The following is a 14791-nucleotide window of genomic DNA, read 5'->3' as shown; positions in this document are numbered from 1 at the left end:
AAAAACCTTCAGTAAAACCATAAATGTAAAAACTTTCCTTTCAAAGTAGAAAAAATGCCAAAGTTCATTTTAATTCTACTGAGATTAGACAAGTTCCACACAAAGAAGATTAGACATGACATACACACGAGGCCATAAAAAGACAGTTAAAAGACAGAACAGCCTGTACTAACTTAAACTTTACATTTGTGATTCTTCAAGTCTTACCAATTTTGGAGCACTTTTGATCTTGTCAATAAGATGACCCGGTCTTCCTGACTCATCGGTAAGACCCAGAAGCTCTGCCACATGCTCCATAGGTGACAGGTAATCATTTCCCTACTCCTAATCTTAGCATCTCATCTGAGAAACAGCACAGCATTGCCACCTGCTTGTGGGAAGGACAGTAAGGTGTTTGATGAAAAGGTCACTGTAAGAGGAAAGCAATGCCATCATTCACTATTTCTATATCACTTTGCAAAGAGCATGCAGTTGATATTAGACCTATCTTGGGCCTGATTCTCCATATGCAAGCCATCCCATTTCAGAAAAACCACTGCAGCTTTTAGTACTTCTGTAAACACACAGATGCTGAGACTTCCATTTTGACTTAGGAGGCACAGCTCTCCCACCCTTAGCTCCCAAGTGTTTGAGATATTTTAAAATAAACCCCACATGAAAACCAAAAGAAACTGTCCAACCTCATGCATGTGCAAGGGGCCCACCACAGTTACATTAAATAGCCAGCAGAATGAAACTCTCCTTTTATATTTCATCCTTTCCCATATACCTCTTTAAATTCTATTGCTGGATGCATAGAACAGTATTTTCTCCATTCTGCTTTAGTCAGGAGCATTTTCCAAGATGTTTCATTTATTGCCAGGAATCATCATGGCAATAAATAAATAATTCATGGCATGCCACAATTCATACACCTTTTAAATAACTTCTCCCTTTAAACTGTTAAGTGTATCAGCTACAGCTTAAGATATGTCAATAGCAATCTGATGGCAGTGTACCCTGTGTTCACAGCTTACCTGGATGCTATGCCTTTAAAATACCAAGCTGTGCCAAAAGAATAGATGCATAATGACAGAAGAGAAAAATCATAGACTCATAGAATTACTTGGGTTGGAAGGGACCTTAAAGACCATTCAGCTGCCACCCACTACATCAGGCTGCTCAGGGCCCCATCCAACCTGGCCTTGAACACCTCCAGGGATAGTTGAAAAATAAGTTACAAAAGAAAGCAAAAACTTTTATTTTCAGCTGATATCTAAAAGCAAATAGGGACAGATGAAAGTAAGGATTAAGGAAAAGTTACTACAGGCTGCAGAAAGACCAGAAAAATGATGAACCAATGCCATAGTTATGAAGGCAGACATACAGTGGAGAGATATTGGGCAGATAGAGAGAAAGGAGCAGAGGAGAAAAAATAGAGAAAGATGAAATTCTGTGCGAGGCTGCCTCTAGAGAAGTAAACAAATATTGATGCTGTTAATAAGGTAATACAGGAGAACACAGATATTCTCCCATCCCTGATTAGTGCATGACATTTTGTATCATTGAATTTTGACCTCCAGGAGCCTCTGAGCTCAGAGGCTATTCATGGAATCATAGAATGGCCTGGGTTGAAAAGGACCACAATGATCATCTGGTTTCAACCCCCTGCTATGTGCAGGTCACCAACCAGCAGCCCAGGCTGCCCAGAGCCACATCCAGCCTGGCCTTGAATGCCTGCAGGGATGGGGCATCCACAACCTCCTTGGGCAACCTGTTCCAGTGCCTCACCACCTCTGGGTGAAAAACTTCCTCCTAATATCCAACCTAAACCTCCCTTGTCTCAGTTTAAATCCATTCCTCCTTGTCCTATCACCATCCACCCTCACAAACAGCCGTTCCCCCTCCTGTTTATACGCTCCCTTCAAGTTCTGGAAGGCCACAATCAAGTCTCCCTGGAGCCTTCTCTTCTCCAAGCTAAACAAGCCCAGTTCCCTCAACCTTTCCTCATAGGAGAGGTGCTTTCTGATACTAATTACAGAAATAAACAAAAGCAGGAAGTTGAGATGGGTGCTAGATCAGGAGAATGTAGAGAAAAAAATGTCATTGCATTCAATTGCTGAAGAAATGAAGGGCTGGACTGATATGATGTCACAATGATATTTATAGGAGTTATGGGCAGAGATGGGGCTTCCAGAGTTTGAAGGAAACAAAGCAATATGTAAAACACAAAATGGGAGGAAAGCACATTGGCAAGAGAAACTTCAGTGTCATACCCCATGGAAGCAAGTGGAAAGCTAAGGCAGCCACAGAGGAATTGGGAATGTGCCTGAGGATGCTATCTCCTATGATAACAGAAGTTCCAGAAATTGCTCAGAGACAGCGAGGAATTCCCTGCAGCTGAGCAGCAAAGGGCACTGCCTGCTGTCTGCATCACAGATAACTGGCACCTCACACCACCCCTGTACCTCAGGGAAGTCACCTAGGCTGCAAGACAAAGTGTGGCCATGCAGAATCAGATCCAGGTCCAGTGGCCTCTGAAGTTACAGGGAATAAAAGCATAAACTGTTCCTCAGATAGTCCTCAATCCCTTGAAGTTTTATGAGGGACAACCCAGTATGTTTGCTCCAAGAATCTCTTCTGAATGACACAAAGAACCACTACTTGGCTGCTGCTCGCTTGCAAGCACTCACAGCAGTTTTCCCAAAGGAAAAGATGCCCATGCCAGCTTGGAGCATGCTGTCTGCTTGAACCCCTCCAGCAGCAACCCCAGAATACAACAGTATTCTTCATTTCCTGCACTACTCCCCATTGTGCTGATGCCTTCTGTTGAAAAGCACAACATCCTTCTTTCCACCCATTTGGTGTTAAGGTATGAAGGGATTAACACAGGTCAGCATATAAATGCAAGGTGTTGGTAACACCATGCCTGAGCTCGAGTTCAGGATTTCCTGAGTACCCAAGTCCTCCTGCAAATTGTCAGGCAATGCAGAAGGGATTCAGGACACTGCTGTGACCTTTGTAAAGGTCTGGCCCTGGATTTCTCCCTGCTGCTCTGTGATGTGGGAAGGGGTCCATGTGAGGAAAAGCCCTCCCTTAAACGTACAAGCAGGTGCACTCTCCTTCACTTGCCTGTAGAAGAGGACAAGCACCACCAGCAGCTTTTGCATGATCCCATCCTAGAGCAAGAGGTTAGCACTGCCAGTGACAGCAAAGGATGAAGGGCAACACTGAGGTTTCAGGCAGAGCAAACAAGCCCTATGCTGGGTTCCTCCTATCACAGCACAGAGGTCCAGGTAAACGGAGGCTTCACCTTCTTTGCTTCTTCTCCTTCAGACTGCACTTACATTCATGCTAAAAGACTCCTGACTGAGTGCTGTACAATAAGGCTCTTAATTACAGGTTCTTTTCCCTCCTTAAGTACACTACTACAGAATACTACTGGTATGGGTAGATGCTGTTGAGACAGCAGAGAGGTGTGAAAAACACAGCTCAGGAGGCTAACATTCACAATTCACTTTTCCAAAGGACGGCATCACTACAAAACAGACAAAATAACTGGACATACTGGAGTGGGACTGCCTTCCTCGGGGTGATGGCATAGGTATGTCAGACACAAAACCACGAGTCTAAAGCAGAAGTTTCAGGGACATCTTTGGCATGCCGCTGCACTGTAAACTGGGCTTTACCTTCACAGTAAGCACCTCAACAACTTTTTTCCTTCAAGGCCTCTACAGTTCTTCTATTTTATTTTTTAAACAAAGAAAAGTGTGGAAGTTCAGCAGTCTCTTTGCAGATCTCACCAGAGCTTGATAAGGATAGCAATAACATCTGTAAGAGCCACTGAAACAAGTGCAAAAATGCTGCCAAAACAGCACCCTGTCTGGTGGAAACAGCACTTCAATGGGCACAAGCAGACTGGGGCAGTAACTCCAAAGAGCAAGATGGCTGCAGCCTTTGCAGGACTCCAGCGAAGCTCGCATGAACCACACCATGACACAGAAGTGCTATGGGCACTGTAAGCGTGCTGAAACATTGCCTATTGCTATTCCTGTATATTGTCTGTGTAAGCATGCATTTTCTGCCATCAATTAATCTGATTTGACAGAATGAAAGCTTCAAGCGTTATAACAGCATCTATAATTAGTACTACTGCAATGTATTCATTTGTCCTTCTACACATAAACAATGCAGAATACATTTTCTTTTCTTACCAGTAATGCCTCCAACCAGAATTACGGCAAAGTGTTTTCATCATTGCATGTCTGAGCTCTGAACTTCAGTTACAGCAAACGCTGCGGTGAGTCTGCCAGTATCATATTCCAAAATATTATGCTAACACTCTATTCAAACAGTCTGTAAAACATTGACAGTTCTGCTAATTGTGCTAATGCCAAAATAAGCTGGGTAGATTCAGTTCAGTCTTTATTCCAGCGGTAAAAAAATTCTTTGCTTGCTCTGTTAAGAACAATTTCGGGATTTTTTGGGGGGAAGGATTAGAGGATCCATTGCTTCACTGATTTGCATTTATCTTAGATATTCTTCATATTTAAATATAAGAGAGCGATCAGAAAATATTCAGGTGTTGCAGATGATTTGTATTTATTCTTAGGGAAAAAACAAGCAACCCAGTGCTCTGTCCTAAACGGACCTCAGCTTCAGGAGGATGAACTCTGAAAAATGTAACCAAGGTGCTAAGTGTATGAAGAGTTAAAAAAACCACACAACTCAGAAAGTGAAAAAATGAGGCAATTCATCTAATAGCATAATTAGCTTTGTCACCCTTCACTGCAAAATAGATGGCAGTGAACAGAATTACCAGTGCCTGATTCAGCTTTTGGTTGCTGGAAGCACATTAATATTCACCTAAACATGAAGCGTTTTCAATAGCAAGAAACTGTCGCCAGAGCATAGATGCCTCTGTCTTACTTATTCAAGGATGTTATAGGGTCCTAAGTCTAATGAATCTACTCTAAGGATTCATAATTCAACCACTTATCAGACCAGTGTGAACAAGCAACATCTCTGTACCATCTGAAGATACATTGCTATAGTTAGGTACCTTGGTTTTCAGACTTTTCTTTCAATTCCACATTCTAGTTTTATTAAGCTAGACCAAGTACAACTCAAACTGTAGTTTGCAAGTGAAATTCGGTCTCTTTTTTCTTCCTAAGATTAGATTTTAGGGCTTGTTGGTAACTGGTACCTGCACAGGTGATGCAGGGTTAATGTCAGCATAAGTGAGGGCTGGAAGACAAGGCTACAAGAGCCAAAGTTAGCCAAGCAACAGCAGTCTGAGAGCTGGCTAGTCACCTTTAATTACCAGCAATCATCCAGCTCCCTCAGGGCTGGGGAATTACGATTTCTGCTGCATCCAGTAATTACAGATAGTTATAGCTTCTCTATCTGGAAGGAACACAGACACAACCGACCCAGAGAATGCTGCAGTTTCCAAAAGTTTCAAAAGCAGCAAACTAGATATTAAGACTACTGCATTGGATGTGTTTCCTGCATCCTAACAACATGTTCAGTCTTGAACTACATCAGGAATAGACATACTGTGGAGAATTTCAAGCAGGCGTTTTAGGAGAAGGCAAATCTAAGCACTGCAGATAAGAAAATAAAAAGAAGCCTGCAGAAGCAACAGTAAAATCATTACCACCAAAGAAAAAGAAAAAGAAAAAAAAAAAAAAGCTGGTAGAAAAGGTGCTGCTCATTTAAACTTGTCTTTAGTTTGGTAAGTTGAGCTGACAGGTTTGACTGAAAGCTCTGGTGACTGGCAAAAAGATTTCTGTCAGTGCTATTGACTAATATTCCCATGAAGACATATGCACACTTCTTTTGCAGTCTATCCTTCTTGATCCGGGGTTGTTCAGTTTGTGTAAAGACAGATTTTCAAAAAAAACTTGTAGAAACCTTCTTCAATTTGGGAGGCTTACCAAAGAAAGAAAGTTTGCATGCTGATGACATTAAGTTATTACTTAAACCATATCCTTGCAATAGCTCCATACAAATCCATATTGCTCTCAGAGCGCTGCAACTTTGACAAAAGCACTGTCACTCCTGAAGGGCATTTTTTAAAGTCTGTTTTTCTTTAATGACCTCCATCGTACCAGAAGCTTAAAACTTGTATTACCATACGTGACAATTTAGGAAGGATGTGTGAGAGAGTAGTGATGGATGAGGGAAAAGGAGCTTTATAAAATGCTTTGCAAAAAAAAAAGATGAAGAGAGCTTGGAAGCTTGGTTATAAAAAGTCTTGGCAAAAGCAGGTGAGATGTGACTAATAGTCCAAGCAATTAATTACTTAAAAGAAATACCTGATGAGAGGATTAAGCAAGAGCTGGCTTTCTAGTCTTCTTTTTCAGCAGCAAACATCCAAGGAAGTCAAAGTAGGTAATTTTTGAGGACTTGAAGCCTCTCTACAACTTCTCAGTAGTTTCCTGCTCCAGGTTACAGTTCTCCAGATGCAAAGGGATCAAATATATCCTGAAGTTGGTTCAATTGGAGCAAATTTGACTGAAAGGTGTTTTGTTTTCTTCTTAATCACTACTTATATATTTGAAAGATAGAAGTGGGAAGTTTCTCACTTGCCCCTGTCTCACACACAAAGTGTTTCCTTAGAAAGGCCGATGCTGCCCCCTGTGCTATTCAGTATACACCAAGTATAGCGGGTGAAGATTATTATTGGCCATCATATATTATCCTTTCTGGAATTAAGAAATAAATCTATGACTGTCATGGAATATCTGTGCATACTCCATTGAATTATATGTTTAAAAGAGTGTGGAAGTATGAATCACACCTCTACTTTTGCCCCTTTATTTGTATTAAAATCTGCTGAGTTGCTGTACAAATGGAAGATGTCCAGTTGGCTTTTTTTAGCACTGCCAGTGCTTTTTGAGGCTAGAAGCCCAAGTGCTTTCCTTCCCTTCTCACTCAGTGTCTGCTGCAGGGAGATGGATAGCCAGCTCCGATGGCTCTACTGGCTCTTGCCAGCAGAGGGGAACAGCCAAGTCAAAGCTGTTCGACCCTCCAGCTCTGGCAGACTGCAGCCCAAGTGACAAATGTTAGCTTTGGGACTTTATAAAGATCTCTTTCTACCCAAATTCCCCCAAATTAAAATGACGTGTGGCTTATTTTACTATGTAGGACATACATTGCATATAGGTACAGGCAGAAGGTGAGCATAGGAAAATTCATCCAGCCACATGGAAGCAAAATTCAAAAGTATACTGCTCTGAATCCAAGGAACCTGGTAAATTATCATCAGAGATATATCTGCCTGGTAGCAGGGATCCTCAGCAGACAGGATTTGTCAGCTGAAGTGATTCACAAAGCAGAAGCTCATTAGTCTGATCTCAGTAGTGTGCCAGGCATTAGAACCAGCGAAAAGGAAAGTAATTAAAGAAAAGGGAAGTGGAATAAGAAGCAACATCTATTTATCACATTGGATCATGGCTAATTAACCTGGCATCAATTTCCTCTGGTCATAAGAACATAGAATCGTAGAATCCTAGAATGGCCTGGGTTGAAAAGGACCACAATGATCATTTAGTTTCAACCCCCTGCTATGTGCAGGCTTGCCAACCAGCAGACCAGGCTGCCCAGATCCACAATATTTGTAACTTACAAAGACCTCAGATTCAACATTTTGGTAAAAAAATCACACAGGAACAGCAACCGCAATGTGAGTAATATGACCAAAAACAAAACCAGCACGTGGTTAAGTCACCCTTCTCAAGACTCTTCACTGCCACTGCTGTCCTGTCCTCCCTCCTTTTGCTGTACAACTAAATCATTCTGCAAGAACAAAAACAAGGATGGCTACTGCTTCAGCCAGAAGGTTTTGAGTGCCCATTCAGGAAGAACATGCTAATAGGTTTGATGCCTTGTACATGTTGGGAGAGATTACAGACAGATTGGTATTGCTGCTCCTTCTTCTCATGATCATGTTATACAGACAAGTATCCTAAAAACAGCCCGACTAAGACAAACATTGCAAAGAACATGAATACCCTAACCATTGAAACCCTGAACACTGCAAGTTACAGTTCACTGCGGAAACAATCAATCTTTCTTCTTAGTAAGAGATTTACAATCTTCCTCTTTCCTTTCACTTACCACCCTTCCAAGGTTGCCATCGACAATTCTGAAAAGCAGCCCATTGACTCCAAGATCAACTCCTTACATTGCTGGACTTGCAATGTGAATTTCAAAGTGGGCAGCATTTTATCTTAAAAAACAAACAAACAAACAAACAAACAAACAAAAAAACCCTGCATCTACAAGGATTGTTTTTCAAACTGATTTTCCAAAGCACTACCAGAGAATCACTGAGAGTTTATAAGCAACATTTTACCCTTAATGTTCACCATTGCCTTATAGCATTTCACTGGCAACAGCAGAAGTTATCAGTAGATAAAAATCAACCAAGATAAATCTGCACGGTAAGAACAAGTGATACTCATACAATCTTCATTTAAGCTAATTCCAACCATTTTCATTTAAATTAGATCCATTGATCAGATTTCAGCACTGTCTTGGTCACACTCTAATCTATTTCTCCATCCCCCACTGCACATCACTGCACCCTTAGCTGCTAGTGATAGATTTAAGGATAAATTGAAGTAGTGACAGCAACAGTGCAGGAAGACTGGTGAAATGACTGCCCGGAGGGCTCCCATGTCTGGCATTTGAGCGGTGCCTGGGAAGGACAAGAGAGAAACCACCCCTAAGGAGCAACCATCACTCATTTCCCTCTCAGAGCTTGCTGGTAAAAGTTTGATTTGGCCAAGGGGACTACATGGGCTCCTTCATTCACAGGTGGGCACAGTCTTTTTGTCCACTTTCAGTGTCTGTGCCACTCTTCACCAATGCCTACAAAGCGATGGAAAATAGGTAGAAAACTCTCAGCCAAATCCTGTGCAAAAACTTTTGTCCATTACAAACAGCCTAATGTCCTCTCCGGGCATCTCAGATTCAGATCCTTGACATTAGTCCAGCATATAAAAACAGCGTACATTCACATGTTCAGCAAGTTCTATCAGTGCAGCACGAAGGGGGAAACTGATACAGAGGGAAAAACTGCTGGGCTATGTTTTGAAGGTCCCTCAAATACAACCACTCCATCTCTAATATGAAATGATTTTGGAACTTTCCAAACGTGGTTGTGAAATCACTCATCTAGGTCACACCTGGGAAATATTTAAAGTGTATTTTACATGCCACAGCATAAAATAATTACCTTGCAGTGGCATTTTAATAATAAAGAAGACTACAATTAAATCAGTATCAAATCAAGAAGCTTTTATGCAGTCGTCCTTTAGGAAAGATCTGCCTTTGCTAAAGCAGCAGGTTATATGACTCTCCTTCACATAAATATAATACAGCATCACAAGTCCATCAAACTCAATCCTAATAAGACCAGCATAGACTAAAGAAGTACCCACTAGCTTCATTCATGCCTTAACGCATTTCCTTCTCACCTGCTATCTCAATTTTAAAAATATATGCTCAGCAGCAGCCAGTTCACTCTCCAGTAAATATTTAATTTGTATGTATGAAGCATCTGCCACTGTAATAACTCAGTCCAGAGCATTTCCTAAAAGGACTATTATTGCTTTTGGATTCCTATGGCTTTAAATGTTTATCCAGTCTCAAATTCTCACTTTCCTGTATGTCAGTTGTGACTGTGTGCACAGAAGTTAAAATTATGTGTGTGCATGCATGTGAGCCCTAGTGTGAGACTAGCAAAAAGAATGTTAAGGTAACAAAGGTGAGCACTGAAAGTTGAAAAAGCAAGTGCAAAGAGTGCACAGACTCCATTACATGACAACAATCTGAGAAAACTTCCAGCTATGTGACTATATCCATTTTCATACAGCACCAGGCAGACCCAGGTCTTAAATTTCCCCATGGTATTCAGTGGTATTCACATCTTGCCATATCAAATTGCTCAGCGTAGCAAACCAGAGCAGATACAGTGTAAAAAAGTACAAAGGCTGCAAATAGACCTAAATAATGATTTAGTTTTATTCCATATATACAGTCACGCACAGTATATGGTATATGTAGGGTGTTTGAAATGGCATTTCTTCTTCATGCAGCATCTCATTTTCATTATGATTCCCCCTACCATTAGACACTTCTGTTTCCATCTGTATGGAACAGTACCATTTTCCCATACTTTGCACACCTGTCCATTGTGTTGATCTATTTTTTGCACTTAAATTCTAAAGATGCTGGTGTAAACATATTACACACGAACTGTGCCAATGTTGAGTTTTAATAAAAAGTCATAAATTTCAGGAAGTACAGCCCTTGAATGTAAGTGTGATTTGGGGCCTTTTGTACCAATAGAACAGTGCTTTGATTTGATTGTCCGCAATGCAAAATATTAATAAACCTCCCCGTGGAACTTGGCACCAACTGAACGCAGCCTAATTTCAGTTGTTAGTGTCAGTTGTTAGTCATGTCAAAGTTCTGACTTTTTAGACTGGTGGCACTGATTTGTAGATGTCCAAAGGCTCCTAGACAGGACACTTTTTGTCTGCATTTGGCCAGAAAGAGGAAATTCCCCTGTTTCATCATCTCTGACTTCATTCCAGCAGCTACACGCTCCATTATAAGGCATCCTGAAATCGACGTAGCCAAAGAGTCTGAGCAATTCTAACCCACGCGACCTGAAAAGTTGTGACTCATGCTTTTAATCAGAGCTGAGGAACAGCATTTTGCTGCGGCAGTTCATCTTGCAAGTGTGCTGAGAGGAACAGAAGGAGAAGGCTTTGTCTGTTTTCAATTGAAAGTAGGGTATATCATCTAGTAGAGAATTGTGTACAAATAATTACTAGAATTGATATCCACTGCACTGATTTACTCTGAGACTGGTGCCTGAGTACACTGTACAGATAAAAAGTCATGGCTTAAAGAAAAGGAAGGGGAGAAGGAAAGAAGAGAAAAATGAAGTACTTTGTGAAACTAAAGTAATAAAAAGTAGATCATGCCACACCTGCCATCAAAAAACCTCCACTTTTCTGCAGAAACATGGGAGAATGAATACTATTTATTTTATTTGCAAATATGCCAGTGATTTGGAAGCTTAAATTCCCAATATATATTCAACAGCATTTTCACATGCCAGTGGAAGATTTCTATCAAAGCCAGCATTTGTAGGACAGGTCTGGTTATTGCCTCATATGGGCCCGAGCATATAGATGGTGTTGGGTTTTTTTTGTGTATGGGCAGTGCAAAGCAAAGCTTGACATTCTAACAGTGAGTCCAGTTTTCTACACTGTAGAGCTCTGATTTTGATTACACAATTTGATAATGCAAAATAAATCAACAGAATTTAGCTTTCTTTTTTTTGCTAGGTAATAAGATACTCTGATCTTATTACACAGAGAGCTCTCAAAGGTTTCAATTATTTTTACTTGTACTGGGGAGCAATAAAAGCAGCCCCCATTTAAACATGAACTCAAAAGACATATTGATTTTCACCTGCTGAAGAATTTCAGCACATAGCCAGGAAATCTACAGCTTGGTCAAACAGCAGCTCCAACTCCACTGCTGGGTTAATTCCTCAACCACCACAACAGAAAACTTTGCTACAATGTGGGGCTCAGCTGACCCATAACTAACAGCCTCAGCAGCTGGCTTGGAGAGGGGGAAATCTCTGCCCCCAAAGGAGAAGGCATAGGGAAGCCTCTCGCTTTTTTCCTGCTAAAGAAGAAATGACTTAAAGACATTTCCACAGCGAGGAACCTTCAGCAAAACTATGAGTGCAGAAAAGTACCTGGCCATCACCCTTGTAATACCTCTGAAGAGGAGCATGAAGCCCTTCCAAAAAGGGCACAAACTCCCCCCTGAGGAACACTGATACATGCAATATACTGTAAGTGTCACTTCATCTCTACTAGTAGAAATACATTTGGAAGGTTGATATAAACAAAAACAACGTCAGAGCTCTCAGTGATAGCAACAGCTCTTGTAGGTCTATCCAGCAGTTTCTGATGTGAACGAGTCTTTTGTTCTTGTTTTTGCAGTATACAAGTACAATCATAGAATTGTTTGAGTTGGAAGGGATGTTTAAAGGTCATCTAGTCCAACTCTCCTGCAATGAACAGGGACACCTACAGCTAGAGCAGGTTGCTCAGAGCCCCATCCAGTCTTACCTGGAATGTTTCCAGGGACAAAGCATCCTCTGAGCCAACATTTTCCAGTGCCTCACTACCCTTATTGTAAAAAAAACCTTTTCCTTATATCCAGTCTCTATCTCTACCCCTTTAGCTTTAAACCATTTCCCTCTGTCTTATTACAACAGGCCCTGCTAAAGAGTCTTTCCCCTTCTTTCTTACAGCCCCCCTTTTGATGCTTGCAGTGGAACTGCCAGGTCACAGCCTGAACAACTGGTTGGGCACCAGGTGAGAAAGCGTGGCAAACCCAGGGAGCTCAAGTACAAGCAGTGCACCTGAGTGACTGGAAGAGATGGAGACTGGATACACCCCTCCTCACCCTCATTTGAAGGTTAGCAGACAAGGGAGCAGCATCTCTCTGGACAGAGACTGCACTCCTCTTGAGCTGTCACTGGTTGTTGGAAGAGACGAGTTAATTTTTCTTCTTGGTTACGTGTTATTGCTCTGTAGTGCTTGTATCCCATTAGAAGGTGCTGTCACTGCCTTCTGTTGCCATACAATACTGAAAGACTGCTCTCGGGTCTCCCTAGAGCCTCCTCTTCTCCAGGCTGTACAGCCCTGGCTTTCTGTCTGTCTTCGTAGAAGAGGTGTTCCATTCCTTGGATCATTTTTGTAGCCCGTCTCTAGATGCTTTCAAACAGGTCCATGTCTCTCCTGTACTGAGGACTCCACATCTGGATGCAATGCTCCAGGTGAGGCCTCACCAGCACGGAGCAGAGGGGCAGGATCACCTCCCTTGCCCTGCTGGCCGTGCTCCTTTTGATGCAGCACAGGATACAGTTGGCCTTCTGAGCTGTGAGGACACATTGCTGGCTCATGTCCAGCATCTCATCTACCAGTACCCCCAAATCCTTTTCAGCAGTGATGTGCTCTACTCTTTCACCCATAGCTTTTACTGATAGTGGGGGTCGTTGCAACTCAGGTACAAGATCTTGCATTTGGATTTGTTGAGTCCCATAGGGATCTCCTTGGCTCGCTGCTCAAGCCTAAGTCTCTCTTTTTCTCTTCCATGTGCCTTAGCACGGTTTCCAGGAGGGAATCTAACCATGTGAGATTCTGCATTGCAAAATATCCTGTTCCTTGCAAATAAACAACAAATTCTGGCTGAGAAAACTCTGTCCATGCACTCACTAACTTGTTTATTTAAACAGCAGCAGTCAAATGTGTCAAGATACTGGCACAAATCTAAATCTGGTTGAACTCAAACTCATTATCTTATATTTGTATGCACTTCATCAGGCATCTAGAGTAGACACATACTTTAAACAAGTTAATGAAAAAACTGCAATAGAGTGAACCATGCTCAAAAGCTTTAATAAGAAAAATTAAAATCACCCAACTGAAAGCTCAACTGAGCAAGAAGCAAACATATAAAAATCTGATTAATTAGATGCCTTTGGAGTTTAAGACAGGTGAAATGCAAAATTTGCTAAAGGAAGAAAAATTGCCTTAAGAAGAATAATTTCATTTCTTAAGATGTCAGAAACACATTGTAAATAGCAGCAGTTCCTTTAGAGAAAAATGATAACTGCTGCAAGATGTCATTTGTTGCAACTTGTAAAGAGGTGGTTTTTAAACATTCCTCTTTGGTTACCACAAATAATTCCATGTTGTCCTGTCTGACCACAATGCTTTCAAGAAGAGTACCGCTATGTGCTTTTGGTCCAAAATCAGTCATCTGAAACAGCACATAGCTGAAAACAACTGGGTGTGAAAGCAATCAGCAGGCCATCAGTTTTCAAGGTCACATCACACGTGGTCCTAGAGGATACCCTTTTTGTTTTCAAAAAGTGCTCCACTCTTAAGTCAAGCTTGGCAACCTTAACAGGCCAGCTATAGAAATGAAATTAAAATGAAAAAAAAATCCATCCAGAAAGACCCATTGGAAGTCCAAAGCAAGCTGAAAGCTGCCATCCACAATGGCAACTATACTGGCAGTCTCCTATTCTGTTCTGTGAATTTTTGGTTTTCACTGACGTAATATATGAGCTAAATGTCAGGATTTCCTAAATTCAGTGAGTACGCATACAGCAGAGATTTCTCTATGTCAATTTAATTCTACAGGGAATCATAAAGGAATCAGGTACAGCAGTGGAAATTCAGAGTTGTCCTCAAAGAATTTCTAACCTTTGCTTTGAGCAAGAATGTTGCAAAATTTATAAACTTCAAACATAGGTTACAATTCCAGCTGAAAACACACTGCCATTAAGCAAAAAGATAGATTTGAAAGGGAGATTATGCCTTATTCAATTAATCAAAATACTTATTTCAAAGGAAGCCCCAAATCCTGATAGCAGCATTTATTGCTCTCTTTAAGCATGCCTATATTCATTAATTCAAGTATTTTAAGTGTGAAGGATCAGAACACTAGTACTCTCAAATTCACTGTTACATTGACTGACAATGACATTCTGCAACAGGGGAATAAGGAGTCCAACTGCACAACGTGGAACAGAAGCAACCTGGATCCCTTCAGGCGCTGTGGCTTCTCAGGCAAATGCAAAATATCAACTTGGACAGGAGGAAGAAAAAAGCACTGAAAACTTCAAAGACAAAAACAGAAAACAAATAAATTATCCAGTCACCATCACTTCATCTGTAATATTGCTGGTATTCTT

At 41.2% G+C, this 14791-nt stretch overlaps 1 protein-coding gene across 1 annotated transcript in view; it reads right to left on the bottom strand.

The window, feature by feature from the left end:
* PDE1C (phosphodiesterase 1C) overlaps window positions 1-14791 on the bottom strand; it is a 311651-nt gene that overhangs the window by 181189 nt on the left and 115671 nt on the right. The gene's annotated exons all lie outside the window — the stretch shown is intronic.

The sequence above is a fragment of the Meleagris gallopavo genome, chromosome 6 (assembly GCF_000146605.3).
Source record: "Meleagris gallopavo isolate NT-WF06-2002-E0010 breed Aviagen turkey brand Nicholas breeding stock chromosome 6, Turkey_5.1, whole genome shotgun sequence".
Classification (NCBI taxonomy): Eukaryota; Metazoa; Chordata; class Aves; order Galliformes; family Phasianidae; genus Meleagris; species Meleagris gallopavo.
The sequence above is the reverse complement of the archived record's forward strand: the minus strand, read 5'-3'. Positions and strand labels throughout refer to the sequence as shown.